Raw genomic sequence first — 8,951 nt, forward strand, 5'->3', positions numbered from 1 at the left:
ACCTGCGTGGAGTTGAGAGTCAGATGAATTCCAGATTCGCAGTGAATGAATGGAACATTCTGTAGTGGAGATAACAAAGATTTCTGAAGGCTGGTAGTGTGGTGGGACAATGAAGAGCTGAACAGGGTGGAGTGAATTGTCAATTAAACAGCACGGCTGCGAGTATGAACAGGCCTCTGAAAACCAGCATTGGCTTACTTGGACATTCACAAGTGGTGTAATGTTAACCAGGCGGGAGTGGAGAATCAGATAAACTCCAGACTCGCAGTGAATGAATGGAACATTCTGTAGTGGAGATTGCAATGATTTCTGAAATCTGGATTGTGGGGACACGAAAATGAAGAGCTGACCAGTGTTGAGTGGATAGCCTGTAAAAAGCCTCGGCTTTGAATGTGAACAGACCACTGAAAACCAGTATTGCATTACTTCGACTTTCAGCAGTGGTGTAACGAAAGCCTGCGTGGAGTGCAGATTCAGATGAATTCCAGATTCCCAGTGAATGAATGGAACATCCTGTAGTGGAGATTACAATGATTTCTGAAGGCTGGGTTGTGTGCACAGGAAAATGAGGAGCAAAACAGGTTGAGTGGATAGCCAATTGAACAGCACGACTGCGAACATGAACAGGCCTCTGAAAACCAGCATTGTTTTACTTGGACATTCACAAGTGGTGTAAGATAAATCTGCAGGTAGTGGAGATTCAGTTGAATTCCAGATTCGCAGTGAATGAATGGAACATTCTGTACTGGAGATTGCAATGATTTCTCAAGTCTGGATTGTTTGGACATGAAAATGAAGAGCTGACCACAGTTGTGTGGATACCCAGTAAAAAGCAGGGCTTAGAGTGTGAACAGACCGCTGAAAACCAGCATTGTGTTACTTGGACATTCATAAGTGGTGTAATGAAAGCCTACCTGGAGTGCAGATTCAGATGAATTCCAGATTGGCAGTGAATGAATGGAACATTCTGTACTGGCGATTCCAATGATTTCTGAAGTCTGATATTGTGGAAAAGAAAATGAAAGGCTGACCAGGTTTGAGTGGATAGACAATTGAACAGCACACTGCGAGTGTGAAAAGGCGGCTGAAAACCAGCATTGGATTACTTGGTCATTCACCAGTGCTGTAATGAAAACCTGCCTGGAGTGGAGAGTCAGATGAATTGCAGAATCGCAGTGAATGAATGGAACAGTCTGTAGTGGAGATCCCAATGATTTCTGAAGGCTGGTTTGTGTGGAGAGGAAAATGAAGAGCTGACCAATATTGAGTGGATAGCCCATTGAACAGCACTTCTGCGAGTTGAACATGCCTCTGAAAACCAGTATTGAGTTACTTGGACATTCACCAGTGGCGTAACGAAAACCTTCCGGGAGTGGAGGTTCAGATGAATTCCAGATTCGCAGTGAATGAATGGAACATTCTCTAGTGGTGATTCCAATGATTTCTGAAGGCTGGGTTTTGTGGACACGAAAATGTAGAGCTGAACAGGGTGGAGTGGATAGCCAAATGAACAGCACGTCTCTTAGTATGAACAGGCCACTGAAAACCAGCATTGGCTTACTTGGACATTCACAAGTGGTGTAACGATAACCCGCCGGGAGTTGAGAGTCAGATGAATTTAAGATTCGCAGTGAATGAACGGAACATTCTGTGGAGGAGATACCAATTATTTCTGAAGGTTGGGTTATGAGGACAGGAAAATGTAGAGCTGAATAGGGTTGGGTGGATAGCAAATTGAACAGCACGGCTGAGTGTGTTAGCAGGCGGCTTAAAACCAGCATTGTCTTCCTTGGACATTTACCAGTGGTGTCACGAAAACCTTCCAGGAGTGGAGACTCTGATGAATTCCAGCTTCGCGTGACTGAATGGAACATTCTGTAGTGGTGATTGCCAACATTTAGAAATCTGGATAGTCTGGACAGGATATTGAAGAGCTGACCGATATTGAGTGGATAGCCAATGAACAGCACGGTTTCGAGTGTGAACAGACCACTAAGAAGCAGCATTGCATTACTTGGACATTCATCAGTGGTGTAACGAAAGCCTTCCTGGAATGCAGATTCAGATTATTTCCAGATTCACAGTGAATGAATGGAAATTTCTGTAGTAGAGATTCCAATGATTTCTGAACGCTGGGTTGTGTGGACAGGAAAATGAAGAGCTGACTAGGTTTGACTGGATTGCCAATTGAACAGCAAGGCTGTGAGTGTGAACAGCCGCTGAAAACCAGCATTGGATTACCTGGTCATTCACCAGTGTTGTTAGGAAAATCTGCCTGGTGTGGAGAGTCAGAGGAATTCCAGATTCGCAGGGAACGAATGGAACATTCTGAAGTGGAGATAAGAATGATTTCTGAAGGCTCGGTGTGTGGAAGGAAAATCAAGAGCTAACCAGCGTTCACTGGATAGCCAATTGAACAGCACGGCTGCGAGTGTTAACACGCAGCTGAAACCAGCCTTGGGTTGCTTGGACATTCACCAGTGGTGAAACGAAAACCTGCTGGGAGTGGAGAACAAGATGAATTCAAGATTCGCGTGAATGAATGAAACATTCTGTAGTGTAGATTGCAATGGTTTCTGAGGTTTGTATTGTCTGAACTGGAAAAAGAAGAACTCACCAGTGTTGAGTCGCTAGACCGTGAACAGCACGGGTTCGAGTGTGAATAGACCGCTGAAAACCATCATTGCGTTACTTGAACATTCAGCAGTGGTGCAATGAAAACCTGCCGGGAGTGGAGATTCAGATGAATTCCAGATTCGCAGTGAATGAATGGAACATTCTCTAGTGGTGATTCCAATGATTTCTGAAGGCTGGGTTTTGTGGACACGAAAATGTAGAGCTGAACAGGGTGGAATGGATAGCCAAATGAACAGCACGTCTCGTAGTAAGAACAGGCCACTGAAAACCAGCTTTGGCTTAATTGGACATTCACAAGTGGTGTAACGAAAACCTGACGGGAGTTGAGAATTAGATGAATTTCAGATTTGCAGTCAATGAATGGAACATTCTGTGGAGGAGATACCAATTGTTTCTGAAGTTTGGGTTATGTGGACAGGAAAATGGAGCTGAAGAGGGTTGAGTGGATAGCAAATTGAACAGCACGGCTGAGAGTATGAGCAGGCCACTTAAAACCAGCATTGGCTTACTTGGATATTTACCAGTGGTGTCACGAAAACCTGCCGGGAGTGGAGATTCAGATGAATTCCAGATTCGCTGTGAATGAATGGAACATTCTGTAGTGGAGATAACAATGATTTCTCCAGTCTCTGTGGTGTGGACAGGAAAATGTAGAGCTGGCCAGGGTTGAGTGGATAGCCAATTGAACAGCACCACTGCGCTTGTGAAGAAAACACTTAAAACATTGGGTTACTTGGACATTCAACAGTGGTGTAACGAAAACCTGCCGGGAGTGGAGGTTCAGAGGAATTCCAGATTCGCAGTGAATGAATGGAACATTCTCTAGTGGAGATTCCAATGATTCCTGAAGGCTGGGTCGTGTGGAAGGAAAATCAAGAACTAATCAGGATTTAGTGGAAAGCCAATTGTATAGCATGGCTGCGAGTGTGAACATGCAGCTGAAAACCAGCATTGGGTTACTTGGACATTCATCAGTGGTGTAAGGAAAACCTGCATGGAGTGGAGAGTCAGTTGAATTCCACATTCGCAGTGAATGAATGGAACATTCTGTAGAGGAGATTCCAATGATTTCTGAAGCCTCTGTTGTGTGGACAGGAAAATGAAGAGCTGACCAGGCTTGAATCGATAGCCAAGTAAACAACAGGGCTGCGAATATGAACAGGCCGCTGAAAACCAGCATTGGGTTACTTGGACATTCAACAGTGGTGTAATGAAAACCTGCGTGGAGTTGAGAGTCAGATGAATTCCAGATTCGCAGTGAATGAATGGAACATTCTGTAGTGGCGATAACAAAGATTTCTGAAGGCTGGTAGTGTGGTGGGACAATGAAGAGCTGAACAGGGTGGAGTGAATTGTCAATTAAACAGCACGGCTGCGAGTATGAACAGGCCTCTGAAAACCAGCATTGGCTTACTTGGACATTCACAAGTGGTGTAATGTTAACCAGGCGGGAGTGGAGAATCAGATAAACTCCAGACTCGCAGTGAATGAATGGAACATTCTGTAGTGGAGATTGCAATGATTTCTGAAATCTGGATTGTGGGGACACGAAAATGAAGAGCTGACCAGTGTTGAGTGGATAGCCTGTAAAAAGCCTTGGCTTCGAATGTGAACAGACCACTGAAAACCAGTATTGCATTACTTCGACTTTCAGCAGTGGTGTAACGAAAGCCTGCGTGGAGTGCAGATTCAGATGAATTCCAGATTCCCAGTGAATGAATGGAACATCCTGTAGTGGAGATTACAATGATTTCTGAAGGCTGGGTTGTTTGCACAGGAAAATGAGGAGCAAAACAGGTTGAGTGGATAGCCAATTGAACAGCACGACTGCGAACATGAACAGGCCTCTGAAAACCAGCATTGTTTTACTTGGACATTCACAAGTGGTGTAAGATAAATCTGCAGGTAGTGGAGATTCAGTTGAATTCCAGATTCGCAGTGAATGAATGGAACATTCTGTACTGGAGATTGCAATGATTTCTCAAGTCTGGATTGTTTGGACATGAAAATGAAGAGCTGACCACAGTTGTGTGGATACCCAGTAAAAAGCAGGGCTTAGAGTGTGAACAGACCGCTGAAAACCAGCATTGTGTTACTTGGACATTCATAAGTGGTGTAATGAAAGCCTACCTGGAGTGCAGATTCAGATGAATTCCAGATTGGCAGTGAATGAATGGAACATTCTGTACTGGCGATTCCAATGATTTCTGAAGTCTGATATTGTGGAAAAGAAAATGAAAGGCTGACCAGGTTTGAGAGGATAGACTATTGAACAGCACACTGCGAGTGTGAAAAGGCGGCTGAAAACCAGCATTGGATTACTTGGTCATTCACCAGTGCTGTAATGAAAACCTGCCTGGAGCGGAGAGTCAGATGAATTGCAGAATCGCAGTGAATGAATGGAACAGTCTGTAGTGGAGAGCCCAATGATTTCTGAAGGCTGGTTTGTGTGGAGAGGAAAATGAAGAGCTGACCAATATTGAGTGGATAGCCCATTGAACAGCACTTCTGCGAGTTGAACATGCCTCTGAAAACCAGTATTGAGTTACTTGGACATTCACCAGTGGCGTAACGAAAACCTGCCAGGAGTGGAGGTTCAGAGGAATTCCAGATTCGCAGTGAATGAATGGAACATTCTCTAGTGGTGATTCCAATGATTTCTGAAGGCTGGGTTTTGTGGACACGAAAATGTAGAGCTGAACAGGGTGGAGTGGATAGCCAAATGAACAGCACGTCTCTTAGTATGAACAGGCCACTGAAAACCAGCATTGGCTTACTTGGACATTCACAAGTGGTGTAACGATAACCCGCCGGGAGTTGAGAGTCAGATGAATTTAAGATTCGCAGTGAATGAACGGAACATTCTGTGGAGGAGATACCAATTATTTCTGAAGGTTGGGTTATGAGGACAGGAAAATGTAGAGCTGAATAGGGTTGGGTGGATAGCAAATTGAACAGCACGGCTGAGTGTGTTAGCAGGCGGCTTAAAACCAGCATTGTCTTCCTTGGACATTTACCAGTGGTGTCACGAAAACCTTCCAGGAGTGGAGACTCTGATGAATTCCAGATTCGCAGTGAATGAATGGAACATTCTCTAGTGGTGATTCCAATGATTTCTGAAGGCTGGGTTTTGTGGACAGGAAAATGTAGAGCTGAATAGGGTTGGGTGGATAGCCAAATGAACAGCACGGCTGAGTGTGTTAGCAGGCGGCTTAAAACCAGCATTGTCTTCCTTGGATATTTACCAGTGGTGTCACGAAAACCTTCCAGGAGTGGAGACTCTGATGAATTCCAGATTCGCGTGATTGAATGGAACATTCTGTAGTGGTGATTGCCAACATTTAGAAATCTGGATAGTCTGGACAGGATATTGAAGAGCTGACCGATATTGAGTGGATAGCCAATGAACAGCACGGTTTCGAGTGTGAACAGACCAGTAAGAAGCAGCATTGCATTACTTGGACATTCATCAGTGGTGTAACGAAAGCCTTCCTGGAATGCAGATTCAGATTATTTCCAGATTCACAGTGAATGAATGGAAATTTCTGTAGTAGAGATTCCAATGATTTCTGAACGCTGGGTTGTGTGGACAGGAAAATGAAGAGCTGACTAGGTTTGACTGGATTGCCAATTGAACAGCAAGGCTGTGAGTGTGAACAGCCGCTGAAAACCAGCATTGGATTACCTGGTCATTCACCAGTGTTGTTAGGAAAATCTGCCTGGTGTGGAGAGTCAGAGGAATTCCAGATTCGCAGGGAACGAATGGAACATTCTGAAGTGGAGATAAGAATGATTTCTGAAGGCTCGGTGTGTGGAAGGAAAATCAAGAGCTAACCAGCGTTCACTGGATAGCCAATTGAACAGCACGGCTGCGAGTGTTAACACGCAGCTGAAACCAGCCTTGGGTTGCTTGGACATTCACCAGTGGTGAAACGAAAACCTGCTGGGAGTGGAGAACAAGATGAATTCAAGATTCGCGTGAATGAATGAAACATTCTGTAGTGTAGATTGCAATGGTTTCTGAGGTTTGTATTGTCTGAACTGGAAAAAGAAGAACTCACCAGTGTTGAGTCGCTAGACCGTGAACAGCACGGGTTCGAGTGTGAATAGACCGCTGAAAACCATCATTGCGTTACTTGAACATTCAGCAGTGGTGCAATGAAAACCTGCCGGGAGTGGAGATTCAGATGAATTCCAGATTCGCAGTGAATGCATGGAACATTCTCTAGTGGTGATTCCAATGATTTCTGAAGGCTGGGTTTTGTGGACACGAAAATGTAGAGCTGAACAGGGTGGAATGGATAGCCAAATGAACAGCACGTCTCGTAGTAAGAACAGGCCACTGAAAACCAGCTTTGGCTTAATTGGACATTCACAAGTGGTGTAACGAAAACCTGACGGGAGTTGAGAATTAGATGAATTTCAGATTTGCAGTCAATGAATGGAACATTCTGTGGAGGAGATACCAATTGTTTCTGAAGTTTGGGTTATGTGGACAGGAAAATGGAGCTGAAGAGGGTTGAGTGGATAGCAAATTGAACAGCACGGCTGAGAGTATGAGCAGGCCACTTAAAACCAGCATTGGCTTACTTGGATATTTACCAGTGGTGTCACGAAAACCTGCCGGGAGTGGAGATTCAGATGAATTCCAGATTCGCTGTGAATGAATGGAACATTCTGTAGTGGAGATAACAATGATTTCTCCAGTCTCTGTGGTGTGGACAGGAAAATGTAGAGCTGGCCAGGGTTGAGTGGATAGCCAATTGAACAGCACCACTGCGCTTGTGAAGAAAACACTTAAAACATTGGGTTACTTGGACATTCAACAGTGGTGTAACGAAAACCTGCCGGGAGTGGAGGTTCAGAGGAATTCCAGATTCGCAGTGAATGAATGGAACATTCTCTAGTGGAGATTCCAATGATTTCTGAAGGCTGGGTCGTGTGGAAGGAAAATCAAGAACTAATCAGGATTTAGTGGAAAGCCAATTGTATAGCATGGCTGCGAGTGTGAACATGCAGCTGAAAACCAGCATTGGGTTACTTGGACATTCATCAGTGGTGTAAGGAAAACCTGCATGGAGTGGAGAGTCAGTTGAATTCCACATTCGCAGTGAATGAATGGAACATTCTGTAGAGGAGATTCCAATGATTTCTGAAGCCTGTGTTGTGTGGACAGGAAAATGAAGAGCTGACCAGGCTTGAATCGATAGCCAAGTAAACAGCAGGGCTGCGAATATGAACAGGCCGCTGAAAACCAGCATTGGGTTACTTGGACATTCAACAGTGGTGTAATGAAAACCTGCGTGGAGTTGAGAGTCAGATGAATTCCAGATTCGCAGTGAATGAATGGAACATTCTGTAGTGGAGATAACAAAGATTTCTGAAGGCTGGTAGTGTGGTGGGACAATGAAGAGCTGAACAGGGTGGAGTGAATTGTCAATTAAACAGCACGGCTGCGAGTATGAACAGGCCTCTGAAAACCAGCATTGGCTTACTTGGACATTCACAAGTGGTGTAATGTTAAACAGGCGGGAGTGGAGAATCAGATAAACTCCAGACTCGCAGTGAATGAATGGAACATTCTGTAGTGGAGATTGCAATGATTTCTGAAATCTGGATTGTGGGGACACGAAAATGAAGAGCTGACCAGTGTTGAGTGGATAGCCTGTAAAAAGCCTCGGCTTCGAATGTGAACAGACCACTGAAAACCAGTATTGCATTACTTCGACTTTCAGCAGTGGTGTAACGAAAGCCTGCGTGGAGTGCAGATTCAGATGAATTCCAGATTCCCAGTGAATGAATGGAACATCCTGTAGTGGAGATTACAATGATTTCTGAAGGCTGGGTTGTGTGCACAGGAAAATGAGGAGCAAAACAGGTTGAGTGGATAGCCAATTGAACAGCACGACTGCGAACATGAACAGGCCTCTGAAAACCAGCATTGTTTTACTTGGACATTCACAAGTGGTGTAAGATAAATCTGCAGGTAGTGGAGATTCAGTTGAATTCCAGATTCGCAGTGAATGAATGGAACATTCTGTACTGGAGATTGCAATGATTTCTCAAGTCTGGATTGTTTGGACATGAAAATGAAGAGCTGACCACAGTTGTGTGGATACCCAGTAAAAAGCAGGGCTTAGAGTGTGAACAGACCGCTGAAAACCAGCATTGTGTTACTTGGACATTCATAAGTGGTGTAATGAAAGCCTACCTGGAGTGCAGATTCAGATGAATTCCAGATTGGCAGTGAATGAATGGAAGATTCTGTACTGGCGATTCCAATGATTTCTGAAGTCTGATATTGTGGAAAAGAA

The sequence above is a fragment of the Sorex fumeus genome, unplaced genomic scaffold (genome assembly GCF_029834395.1).
Source record: "Sorex fumeus unplaced genomic scaffold, SorFum_2.1 ptg000139l, whole genome shotgun sequence".
Lineage (NCBI taxonomy): Eukaryota > Metazoa > Chordata > Mammalia > Eulipotyphla > Soricidae > Sorex > Sorex fumeus.